General features: G+C 39.0%; 1 long non-coding RNA gene across 1 annotated transcript; it reads right to left on the bottom strand.

Annotated features, from left to right (window-relative positions):
* Positions 1-1,151: 1,151 nt before the first annotated feature.
* LOC146457003 (uncharacterized) lies at positions 1,152-1,968 on the bottom strand. The gene is made up of 2 exons (XR_014858647.1): positions 1,874-1,968; positions 1,152-1,799 (listed from the first exon to the last, which is right to left on the bottom strand). It is a non-coding gene; the product is annotated as an uncharacterized LOC146457003 (long non-coding RNA).
* Positions 1,969-13,383: the final 11,415 nt, after the last annotated feature.

The raw sequence follows: 13,383 nt of genomic DNA, 5'->3' as shown, positions 1-13,383 counted from the left end.
GAAACTGAATTCAACCTTCGAACCGTAATACTCGACAAAATCATGTCCTGCAATTGTCTCTCTGTTCTCCGTACGAATTACTCTGTATTGAGATGAGTTTTCCTCGCCATGATACTGACAATAAAAGCTGAACTGACCACGATCAGAACAAAGCAAAATTCCAAAAGAAACTCCATTTCCTTGTACAACAGATGTATTCTCGTGTTGAGTCTTGAGTAGGACCGTTCAGTTTGTTGATCACCGGAAATATTATTGACTTCTTGATTGCTCAACTGATACACTTGCCGTGTTAGAGAGAATTCCATTCTGTAAAGAAATCTCAAACGAGTATGTTGTGAGTTTTGCGAAATAAATTATTAGAACTGACAAACATTGATCAGAAATGATCAACAACGATGAACTCGAAAGTGCTTACGATAGTGTCTATGTTAGAGCGGACGTTCTTTTTAAACTGATGTGGTATTTCATTGGTGACGTAGTTTATTATTACTGCCGGCCCTTTTATCCATGTGTAACTAACACTTTTATTTAAAAAGCAATTAAAAGTTGTTATTTGCGTTCCATGGCTACGGGAGCGATTAATTGTGAAATTCTTTCGCTCTCACTCAGACGTGACGTATCAACTTGTGTTTCAAAACAACTGAAAATTCAACAAATTAAATACCGTCTATATATTTGGTTTCAGTCTAAATGTTCTTTTTTAGATAAGCTTCGTTTCTTTATACCCTTTAGCATAATAAACAGCATACCATGCGCTCCAAAGGGGCTCAGAAGGAATTGCCAGAAAAATGAATTAAAGATTGAGATCCCAAAGAACCACCTTGTATCAGTTAAAAACGTTACGAGAAATGCATTCTCTCGGAAATATTCGGGTTTTCTTGGAACGGTTTAGGAATACTGGCCGGCCGGAATAACTGAAAGATGTCAAAAGCCAATGATGGGTATTCTAAAAGCATATATATTGACGAAGCTCACCGAACAGCCAATATACCCACACGCACGATAGTACGTTAGTCAAGAACACGGCGAACTTTACACTATATGCAACTGCAAAGTTTGTGGGCTGTTTTCTCGATTCTTCGACCGATAACAAGTACAAAAAAAAAGATGAAAAATATATAAACATGGGAGATGTTTGAATTGTAAGTGACTTTATTATTTTTTGGGTGTATGTTTTATGTAAATAATAGCCCATATTTGCGACGAAAATGTATGAATATTTGTCCAGGCAAATATTATGTTCCGAGAAGCGAAAAATTTCACGAGAGCGAAGCTCGAACAAAACTGTGAGCTTCACCCACGGGGACAGATAACGATAGAGCTAGAAAAATTAAATTTCCGTGCAGAATTTTCGTGCAATAAAGGTTTATATTGATTATTTACAACAAGGAGTATCAGTTCACAGTTCACAGTTCACAGATCAGAAACTGAAGAGTTGATCACTCTTTAGTTGTCTGCTAATTCCTGGCTTCTGAAGAACTCTAATGGCTATTTTACAAAAAGCTTTTTCAGCACTTCTGTGGGTGCGCTGAGCTGTCACCGCATATTTTGTATGGTGAGTTGACTGAGAGACTTTTTTTAAATCTCTATGTGAGTTGATAGCTTGTCTTGTTCCAGTCGCCACTCTGATGGTTGCATTGGTAACAAAACCTTTCTAAAATGTCTTCTAAAAACGTTTTTGGGACGAGACGTAGAGGAAATGCCACAACTATTTCATTCCGCGCGCTTTTGTTTTGTACGTCGATTTTTAAACAATTGGAGTTTGAAGCCTTAAATTGTGAAAATAGAAAGTCTTTATACTGGGATATCTTTTTAGATAACGAAAATCTGATTACAGAAATATCGAGAACGAGGGAGTTAGGGAAGTTGTAACCTTAAATGCCATCAAATTCCTTATAGAACTCCTGAACTTTCCCAGTTCCTAGAATCAAAAATGCAATTGACCTAAAACATGCACTCCATCGCTAGTCCAAAAGTAACTAAAATTATTTCCTCTAATGATCTTGATGCTCTTTACGTTCTGTTTTTTGCAGTGTAGATCTGTAGAATGCGTACATGTTTTTTGCCAAATCGGAAGTTAAAATTAAGGCCAAAATATTCCTCATGCAGTAAACATGACTCGAGCGTCATCAATAATTTCTTTTGCAGAGCTTTTGCTGGCATTGACTTAGCTCGGTTCGCTGGACAGTAAAATGTTCAAGCCGTTACTCAGTACATCTCAAAATGTTGTCAGTTCGGTTCTGTGTCATGCAGACAAAATATATTCTTCAGATGTCGTGTGCATGACTTCTCTTCATGCGTTACACTGTATATATGATGTTTTGTCTTCGCAAAGATGATGGTAGACCACGAACTTTCATTGATTTACAATGTTCGTATCGTGATATAAAGTAATAAATATGTTTTTTTTCACTTGTCCATCCCTCTGTACAGCTCTCCGTATTGAATAAGTCTTGTTATTTCAAAGAATGATGACCACAAAAAAATGTTGAACTCTTAATAACTTGAAACTGAATGCAACCTTCGAACCGTAATACTCGACAAAATCATGTCGTGCAATTGTCTCGCTGTTCTCAGTACGACTGAATTACTCTGTATTGAGATGTATTTTCCTCGCCATGATACTGACAATAAAAGCTGAACAAAGCACGATCAGAACAAAGCAAAATTCCAAAAGAAACTCCATTTCCTTGTACAACAGATGTATTCTCGTGTTGAGTCTTGAGTGGTGCCGTTGAATTTGTAAATGACCAGCAACATCATTGACTTCTTGATTGCTCAACTGATACACTTGCCGTGCTAGAGAGAATTCCATTCTGTAAAGAAATCTCAAACGAGTATTTTGTGAGTTTTGCGAAATAAATTGTTAGAACTGACAAACGTTGATCAGAAATGTTCAACAACGATGAACTCGAAAGTGCTTACGATAGTGTCTATGTTAGAGCGGACGTTCTTTTTAAACTGATGTGGTATTTCATTGGTGACGTAGTTTATTATTACTGCCGGCCCTTTTATCCATGTGTAACTAACACTTTTATTTAAAAAGCAATTAAAAGTTGTTATTTGCGTTCCATGGCTACGGGAGCGATTAATTGTGAAATTCTTTGGCTCTCACTCAGACGTGACGTATCAACTTGTGTTTCAAAACAACTGAAAATTCAACAAATTAAATACCGTCTATATATTTGTTTTCAATCCAAATGTTCTTTTTTTAGATAAGCTTCGTTTCTTTATACCCTTTAGCATAATAAACAGCATAGCATGCGCTCAAAAGGGACTCAGAAGGAATTGCCAGAAAAATGAATTAAAGATTGAGATCGCAAAGAACCACCTTGTATTAAAAACGTTACGAGAAATGCATTCTCTCGGAAATATTCGGGTTTTCTTAGAACGGTTTAGGAATACCGGCCGGCCGGAATAACTGAAAGATATCAAAAGCCAAGGATGGATATTCTAAAAGCATATATATTGACAGAGCTCACCGAAGAGCCAATATACCCACACGCACGATAGTACGTTAGTCAACAACACGGCGAATTTTACACTATATGCAACTGCAAAGTTTGTGGGCTGTTTTCTCGATTCTTCGACCGATAACAAGTACAAGAAAAAAAAAAAATAAAAAATATAAAAACAAGGGAGATGTTTGAATTGTAAGTGACTTTATTACTTTTTGGGTGTGTACGTATGTTTTATGTAAACAATAGCCCATATTTGGGACGAAAATGTATGAATATTTGTCCAGGCAAATATTATGTTCCGAGAAGCGAAAAATTTCACGAGAGCGAAGCTCGAAGAAAAGTGTGAGCTTCACCCACGGGAACAGATAATGATAGAGGTAGAAAAATTAAATATCAGTGCAGGATTTTCGTGCAATAAAGGTTTATATTGATTATTTACAAAAAGGAGTATCAGTTCACAGTTCAGAAACTGAAGAGTTGATCACTCTTTAGTTTTCTGATAATTCCTTGCTTCTGAAAAACTCTAATGGCTATTTTACAAAAAGCTTCTTCAGCACTTCTGTGGGTGCGCTGAGCTGTCACCGCATATTTTGTATGGTGAGTTGACTGAGAGACTTTTTTCAAATCTCTAAGTGAGTTGATAGCTTGTCTTTTTCCAGTCGCCACTCTGATGGTTGCATTGGTAACAAAACCTTTCTAAAATGTCTTCAAAAAACGTTTTTGAGACGAGACGTAGAGGAAATGATACAACTACTTCATTGGATCACCATTTTTCGCGTGCTTTTGTTTTGTCGATTTTTAAACAATTGGAGTATGAAGCCTTAAATTATAAAAAATTGAAAGTCTTTATACTGGGATATCTTTTTAGATTACGAAAATTACGGAATTATCTAGAACGAGGGAGTTACGAAAGTTGTAACCTTAAATGCCATCAAATTCCTTATAGAACTCCTGATATTTCCCAGTTCCGAGAATCAAAATGCAACTGAATTGACCTAAAACATGCACTCCATCGCTAGTCCAAAAGTAACCAAAATTATTTCCTCTAATTTTCTTGTTTTTTGCCAAGCTGGAAGTGAAAATTAAGGCCAAAATATTCCTCATGCATGCAGTAAACATGACTCGAGCGTCATGAATAATTTCTTTTGCTGAGCTTGTGCTGGCGTTGACTTAGCTCGGTTCGCTGGACAGTAAAAATGTTCAAGCCGTTTATGGAAGAATGTTTCTCAGTACATCTCAAAATGTTATCAGTTCGGTTCTGTGTCATGCAGACAAAAAATATTCTTCAGATGTCGTGTGCATGACTTCTCTTCATGCGTTACACTGTATATATGATGTTTTGTCTTCGCAAAGATGATGGTAGACCACCAACTTTCATTGATTTACAATGTTCGTATTGTGATATAAAGTAATAAATATGTTTTTTTTTTTCACTTGTCCATCCCTCTGTACAGCTCTCCGTATTGAATAAGTCTTATTATTTTAAAGAATGGTGACCACAAAAAATGTTGAACTCTCAACAACTTGAAACTGAATGCAACCTTCGAACCGTAATACTCGACAAAATCATGTCCTGCAATTGTCTCGCTGTTCTCAGTACAAATTACTCTGTATTAAGATGTATTTTCCTCGCCATGATACTGACAATAAAAGCTGAACTGACCACGATCAGAACAAAGCAAAATTCCAAAAGAAACTCCATTTCCTTGTACAACAGATGTATTCTCGTGTTGAGTCTTGAGTAGGACCGTTCACTTTGTAGATCACCGGAAATATTATTGACTTCTTGATTGCTCAACTGATGCACTTGCCCTGCTAGAGAGAATTCCATTCTGTAAAGAAATCTCAAACGATTATGTTGTGAGTTTTGCGAAATAAATTATTAGAACTGACAAACATTGATCAGAAATGATCAACAACGATGAACTCGAAAGTGCTTACGATAGTGTCTATGTTAGAGCGGACGTTCTTTTTAAACTGATGTGGTATTTCATTGGTGACGTAGTTTATTATTACTGCCGGCCCTTTTATCCATGTGTAACTAACACTTTTATTTAAAAAGCAATTAAAAGTTGTTATTTGCGTTCCATGGCTACGGGAGCGATTGATTGTGATATTCGTTCGCCCTCACTCAGACGTGACGTATCAACTTGTGTTTCAAAACAACTGAAAATTCAAGAAATTAAATATCGTCTATACATTTGTTTTCATTCTAAAAGTTCTTTTTTTAGATAAGCTTTTTTTCTTTATACCTCGTAGCATAATAAACCGCGTACCACTCAAAAGGGGCTCAGAAGGAATTGCCAGAAAAATGAATTAAAGATTGAGATCCCAAAGAACCACCTTGTATTAAAAACGTTACGAGAAATGCATTCTCTCGGAAATATTCGGGTTTTCTTAGAGCGGTTTAGGAATACCGGCCGGCCGGAATAACTGAAAGATATCAAAAGCCAAGGATGGATATTCTGAAAGCATATATATTAACGGAGTTCACCGAAGAGCCAATATACCCACACGCACGATAGTTCGTCAGTCAACAAAGGCGGCGAACTTTACGCTATATGCAACTGCAAAGTTCGTGGGCTGTTTTCTCGATTCTTCGACCGATAAGAGGTACAAAAAAAAAAAAAAAAATGAAAAATATAAAAACGAGGGAGATGTTTGAATTGTGAGTGACTTTATTACTTTTTGGGTGTATGTTTTATGTAAACAATAGCCCATATTTGCGACAAGTAAATAAGTAAACAAGGCGAAGTTCACACTATATGCAACCTCAACGTTCGTGGGCTAATTTTTGGATAATTTGACTTAACACAAGTACAAGAAAAAATTGAAAGTAATGGAGAACTAAAACGCAAGTGGGCATGAGGTCTTTGACTTCCGAGCGACTTCTCTACTCTTTGGGTGAATGTTATATGTAAACAATTGCAATAGCCCATATATGGGACGGAAATGTACGAATATTTGTTTGGGGAAGCATTATGTTCCGAGAAGCGCGGTAAAAGGTTTTCATTGACTGTCTACCAAGGGGTATCAGTTAATTATAATTCTACAGAGAATTCCATTCTCTCAAAGAAAAAGAAAAACTCAAACGAGTATGTTGTGAGTTTTGCGAAATGAATTCTTGGAACATACATCGATCAGAAATATTCAGCACCGATGAACTTGAAAGCGCTCACGGCGTTTTTTTTTTTCCTTTTTTAATGTGGTATTTCATTGGTGACGTAGTTTATTGCTACTGCCTGCTCTTTATTTACCATGCGTAACTAAATTTTTGATTCAAAAAGCAATTAAAGGTTGTTATTTGCGTTCATGGCCGAGGGAGCGATTAATTGTGATATTTGTTTACCCTCACTCAGGCTCAGACGTGGCGCATCAGCTCGTGTGTGAAAACAAATGAAAATTCAACAAATTTTGTTCCATAGAATAATGTCTATATACTTGTTTTTAATGGTTTGAGAATTCCTGTTTTTTCTTTTAGATAAGCTTTGTTTCTTTGCACCTTGCAGCAAAGTAAATCGAACACCACTGGCAAAACAGGCTCAAAAGGAATCGCCGGAAAGATGAATCAAACTTCACATCCTAACCACAGGCAGCCCAAGCTCAATATCAGAGAACTGTTGAATCATAAGGATTTGTATGGGAATATAACGGATTTGACAAACTTTGTTCACACTAATTGTTCGACGTAGCAGTATCAATCAAAAAGGCAAATTAGCCTGCATGGCGTGTCGGAATGCACGAACCATGAAGTTTTTAGCATATAATACATTCAAATTTAGCAGTATTCGAGTTTGAAAAGTTATTCATTCAGATTGACGGTTGACTCAGATCTTGGTTTATGAACGAAAGTGAGTGCTGTTCGATTCGCAAAGTTAAAAGGCACCAGTGAATCCATCCAATGTTGTTGCTGTTGTTGTTATCCAGTTTTATAGCTTAATCTTGAGTATGTTACAATGTACATTGCAGGCTAGCGGTCTTGGTTTTCTTGGCTTTCGTCGATTTCGCTTGGCGTCACTTGCAAGCCGTCCTTAATCTTGACCAGGCAGGCACACCGATAGACGTTAATGACACTCCACATTCACCAAAACATTTATATCCTGGAATCTGTGGTGGAATTACGATTCGCGTCCTACCGTCAAAGTGAAGTGTTAACAGCCAACTCTGCGGGAGCAGTTATGATGTTTGCTGCGGACTCGATTAACGCAGCACATGATGTGGTTTCCGGCTGGATCCTCAGTTGCAAAGAGAACAGAAAGACGGTTCTCTAAATAATAAAACATACTGGAAACGTGCAGCCCCTGGGCTGCCTAAAGTCTCTTCGTTTGTCTACAGGAATCACCAGCAAATCTCATGTGGCAGCCTTGAGCGTGATGCACAACAGCAGGTTTTCCTTTAAGAGTTTCTATAAAAAAGCGCTTTTGCTCGATCTTGTGTTGATTCAGGTGCATGGCCAAATTCTTAGGGAACTATTTTGGTGTTAGAAATTTCCTGGCGAACTATTTTGTGGACAAAAAAATTTTGGTAGGGACCTGTATCTAGGGCTTTATGCAGAAAATTTGAACCCGTTAACTACTGAGAAGTTGGACGTTTTGGGGATTCACTTTTAGTACGTTTGCAACAAGCCACCCGTCACTAAAATACCTGAGTACCATGTCAAGAGCAACCAACATTGCTCCATGGTGACCCATACTGGCAATTGTCAACCCTACAATATGGGTACCCATGGACCAATATTGGCCAACATAGGCACGCATGAACCAATATTGGCATATAAGGGCACGCATGGACCAATATTGGCCAATATAGGTACGCATGAAATAATATTGGTCAACATAGGGACCCATGGAAAAGTATTGGCCAATATGGGTAGCCATAAACCAATAATGGCCAATATAGGTAACCAAAGACCAATATTGGCCTATATGTGTACCCAGGCCAATATAGGTACCTATGGACCAATATTCTCCGATCTGGGTACCCAGGAACCAAGATTGGCCAACATGGGTACCCAGGCACCAATATTGGTCAATATGGGTACCCATGGACCAAAATTGGCCAATATGAGTATCCATGCAACAATATTGGCCAATATTTGTCCTTCGGTACCCATATTGGCCAACATTGGTCCCTGGGCACCCATATTGGCAAATATTAGTTCATGTATACCCATATTCGCCAATATTGGTCCATGGGTACCAACATTGGCATGTATGGGTCCCTGGGTACTCATATTGGCCAATATTGGTGCCCGGGGACCAATATTAGCCAATATGGGTGCCAGGGACCAATATTGGCCAATATGGGTACCTGGTGACCAATATTGGTCCATGGGTACTCATATTGGCCAATATGGGTCCTGGGCACTAGTACTGGCCAATATGGGTGCCTAGGGACCAATATTGGCCAATATGGGTAGCCATGGACCGATATTGGCCAATATTAGTCAATGGGTACCTATATTGGCCAATATGGGTAGCCAGGAACCAATATTGGCCAATATGGGTACCCATGGACCAATATTGGCCAATATGGGTACCAGGTGACCAATATTGGTCTATGGGTACCTATATTGGCCAATATGGGTGCCCAGGGACCAATATTGGCCAATATGGGTGCCCATGGACCAATATTGGCCAATATGGGTAGCTAGTGACCAATATTGGTCAATGAGTACCTATATTGGCCAATATGGGTGCCTAGGGACCAATGTTGGCCAATATAGGTACCCATCGACCAATATTGGCCAATATGGGTACCCAGGGACCAATGTTGGCCAATATGGGTACCCATCGACCAATATTGGCCAATATGGGTGCCTAGAGACCAATGTTGGTTAATATGGGTACCCAAGGACCAATATTGGCCAATATTTTTGCATGGCTACCCATATTGGCCAATGTAGGACCCTGGGTACCCATATTTGCCAATATTGGTGCCTGGGTACCCATATTGGCCAATATTGGTCCATAGATACCTATATTGGCCAATATTGGTCCCTGGGTACCCATGTTGGCGAATATTGGTCTTTGGTTACCTATATTGGCCAATATTGGTATTTGGCTACCCATATTGTCCAATATTACTTTCTGGGTACCTATATTGGCCAATATTGTTGTATGGCTACCCATTTTGGCGAATACATTTCCATGGGTACCTATATTGACCAATATTAGTTCATGGCACCTATATTGGTCAATATTGGTCCATGCGTACCCTCATATGCCAATATTTGTTTTTGCGTGCCTTTGTTGGCTGTTATTGGTCCATGGGTACCCATATTGTAGGGTCGACAATATCCAGTATGGGTCACCGTGGAGCAATGTTGGCTGCTCTTGACTGGGTACTCGGGTATATTAGTGACGGGTGGCTTGTTGCAAACGTACTAAAAGTGAATGCCTAAAACGTCCAACTTCCCAGTACTTAACGGAAAAGGGTTCATATATAATTTTCTGCATAAAGCCCTAGATAGAGGTCCCTACCAAAATTTTTTTGTCCACAAAATAGTTGGAAAACTTCTAATACAAAAATAGTTTCTTATCGCCAATTTGAAACGTTCGCGGCTCCCTGTCACTAATATCTCCGAGTACTCTTTCTTCCCAATCTTCTTTATTGTTATTAAAGCGCTGATTTCTCCTTGTATACTAGAGTGCTTTACATTTGCCAGAAAGGACCAGCTTGGCCAATCAGTTTGAAAATAGAACGAGAAATTTTGAAGAGTTAGCTCTAAAGAATCTTCAAAATGCACATTTTGGAAATGGTTTGCCCCAATTTGAAGGAGCTTGAAGGTGTAGCACAGGAGCCATTTCTTGACAATCGTGCTTTTATTCAGCGGAATAACCAGTCTTCGGCCAGCCAGTTCGGACAAATGGAAAACGCCTCTAGTTTGCTATTCTTTCCTGTACCTACTCCATAGTATATATTTGTTGTTTTCAACGTGATGCACAACAGCATGTTTTAGCTCTGTTTTATTGTTCTGTCTGTTTTGTTACTGTTTTTGTATGCAACAAGGAAATTTTTTAGTCATTGTTCTCACTAGCAAAGAACATCCAATTAAAACTATCAACGAGAATTTGGCCATGCACATGAATCAACAGAAGATCGAGCAAAAACACACTTTATTATAGAAAATCTTAAAGAAAAACCTGCTGTTGTGCATCACGCTCGAGGCTGTCACATGAAATTTGCTGGTGATTCCTGTAGACAAACGAAGAGACTTTAGGCAGCCCAGGGGCTGCACGTTTCCAGTATGTTTTATTATTTAGAGAACCGTCCTTCTGTTCTCTTTGCAACTGAGGATCCAGCCGGAAACCACGTCATGTGCTGCGTTAATCGAGTCCGCAGCAAACATCATAACTGCTCCCGCAGAGTTGGCTGTTAACACTTCACTTTGACGGTAGGACGCGAATCGTAATTCCACCACAGATCCCAGAATATAAATGTTTTGGTGAATGTGGAGTGTCATTTACGTCTATCGGTGTGCCTGCCTGGTCAAGATTAAAGACGGCTTGCAAGTGACGCCGAGCGAAATCGAAGAAAACCAAAACCGTTATCCTGGAATGTACATTATAACATACTCAAGATTAAACCTGTAAAACTGGATAACAACAACAACAACAACAACAATAACAAAAATACTTATCTTTCTTTGATATATTGAATCACGGAAGGCCAGTGAACGCGGTGGATTCACTGGTGACATTCAACTTTGCGAATCGATCAGCACTCACTTTCGTTCATAAACCAAGATCTGAGTTAACCGTCAATCTGAATGAATAACTTTTCAAACTCGAATACTGGTAAATTTGAATATATCATATGCTAAAAACCTCATGTTTTGTGCATTCCAACACGCCATGCAAGCTAATTAGCCCTTTTCCTGGTACTGCTACGTCGAACAATTAGTGTGAACAAAGTTTGTCATATGATTAATAATAATTCGGTAACCTTTACAAAAGAAACTCATCGAATGACAGGTATGATTAGGGTTGATTGAAAGAAACGAATCAAACAAAAGGCGAAGAGTGAACACAAAAGAAACGACTCCATTGATAACGAAAAGGATGGTGTATACGAATGTGCTTTTTCCTGCCACCCGTTTTTAAAGAGGCGCTCAATGGATACTCCCCCCCAGAGCTCTTTCCTGACTCTGTCGTGGGGGCGATTTTTGTGAGATGAGATTCCATGACACTAGATTTTTCACTGGCGAATCGTACAGCATTCACCTGCGTTCAAAACCGCAACACCTGAACGAAAGCCTTAACTACAACTGGGAAGAACGAATTACTTGTTAAGACCGAATACTGCTTGATTGGAATGTGTCAGTAGAAACTTCACTTTTCTTGCATTATTTCAAATACACGTCGCGCTAACTTCTCTTTTTATTGGAACAGTCACAATGGTTTTTCTAAGTTTGAATGGAACAAAAATATTCAACTGGTTGACATCCTCAGTCAGGGTATGACCAATGGAACGGAAAATTCCCGGAATTTCCAAATTTCTGGGAAAAAGGACAACAGGTTGTCCATATTTTTGATTCTGTACCGGAAATTTAGGTTGAATAGTCCGGTAGTAATTTTGATTGGTCGATGGGAACAATGGTCTTTTGACGGTCTTGACAAAAAGGACAAGAGGAGGCCGCGGGAACAAATCTGTTTGCCTGTGGACAACTGCATGCTGGCCGCGGTTCCCCCCGTGCCAGGGAACTTTTGTTACCCAGCGTGCTGTTCGGACGTTCAATGTGTCCATGGTGTTCTGGCCGCGCATCTTTCGAAATCTCAGAAGCGAGCTGACTTGAAAGAAAATTTTCTAGCAAACGTGATACTCAGGCTTTAGTTGAGTCGGAGGTGCACTAGCAGGATAGGTATGATCTCTACTTTGTTTCTATGAAGGAATTGGGACACTAGGGATGATTTCAACGGATTTATTCCGTTTCGTGCTTCAGGCATGGCTGAAATACTGTTTGGCCTTTCGTTACACTTAGCAGTAGAAACCCGAATGACGCTAACTCACCGACATCGCTTCAAACCGGCTTGAAAAGCTGGAAAATGACAAAGAATACAAGTAGAAACAGGGTAACTTGATTTTATTGAGAAAACAATGTTTGTTTCTACCATTTTACACAAATCCGTTGTATTCCCATACAAATCCTTATAATTCAACGGTTCTCTGATATTGAGCTTGAGCTGCCTGTGTCCTAACGAACTACCTTGTATGAAAAAAAATTGTACGAAATGCATTTTCTCAGAAATAGTGGGTTTTTTCTTATAACGGTTTATGAATAAAGCAACAACCGGCCCGAATAACTGAAAAATATCAAAAGCCGAGAATGGATATTCTGAAAGCATATTGATGTAGCTGACCTGAGAGCCAATATACCTGTTCTCTCGATACTTCGACTGATAGTAAGTGAAGAAAAAATTAAAAATAAAACACAAGAAATGGGCTTTGACTTCCGGCCGACTTGTCTAATATTTGTGTGTGTCATTTGTAAACAATGACTCATATTTGGGACGGAATGTACAAATATTTGTTCAGGGAAATCATTTGTGTTAGGTTCCGAGAAGCGAGCAATTTCACGAGAGCGAAGCTCAAGGGAAACTGTACACGTGAACTTCTAGGAACAGACAATGTTCAATCTAGACAAATTAAATATCTGTGCAGGGTTTTCGCGCCACGTAAAGGTATATATTGATTATTTACCACAAGGAGTATCAGTTCACATTCAATCCTGCGCTGACCGAGTCGACCACTCTTTAGTTCTCTGCAAATTCCGCAGTCCCAGTGGCTGCTGGAAGCTCCCGAAGGCCTCCCTGAGGCTATTTCACACGAGCTTCTTGATCAGTTAGGTGCACTGTCACCGAATATTTTGTATGGTGCGTTGAGAAGACCTTTTTTTCTTTGTATCGTTCTCATTTGAGTT

Source organism: Pavona decussata, unplaced genomic scaffold (genome assembly GCF_977016875.1).
Source record: "Pavona decussata unplaced genomic scaffold, jaPavDecu1.1 SCAFFOLD_250, whole genome shotgun sequence".
In the NCBI taxonomy this organism is placed as follows: Eukaryota; Metazoa; Cnidaria; class Anthozoa; order Scleractinia; family Agariciidae; genus Pavona; species Pavona decussata.
The sequence above is the reverse complement of the archived record's forward strand: the minus strand, read 5'-3'. Positions and strand labels throughout refer to the sequence as shown.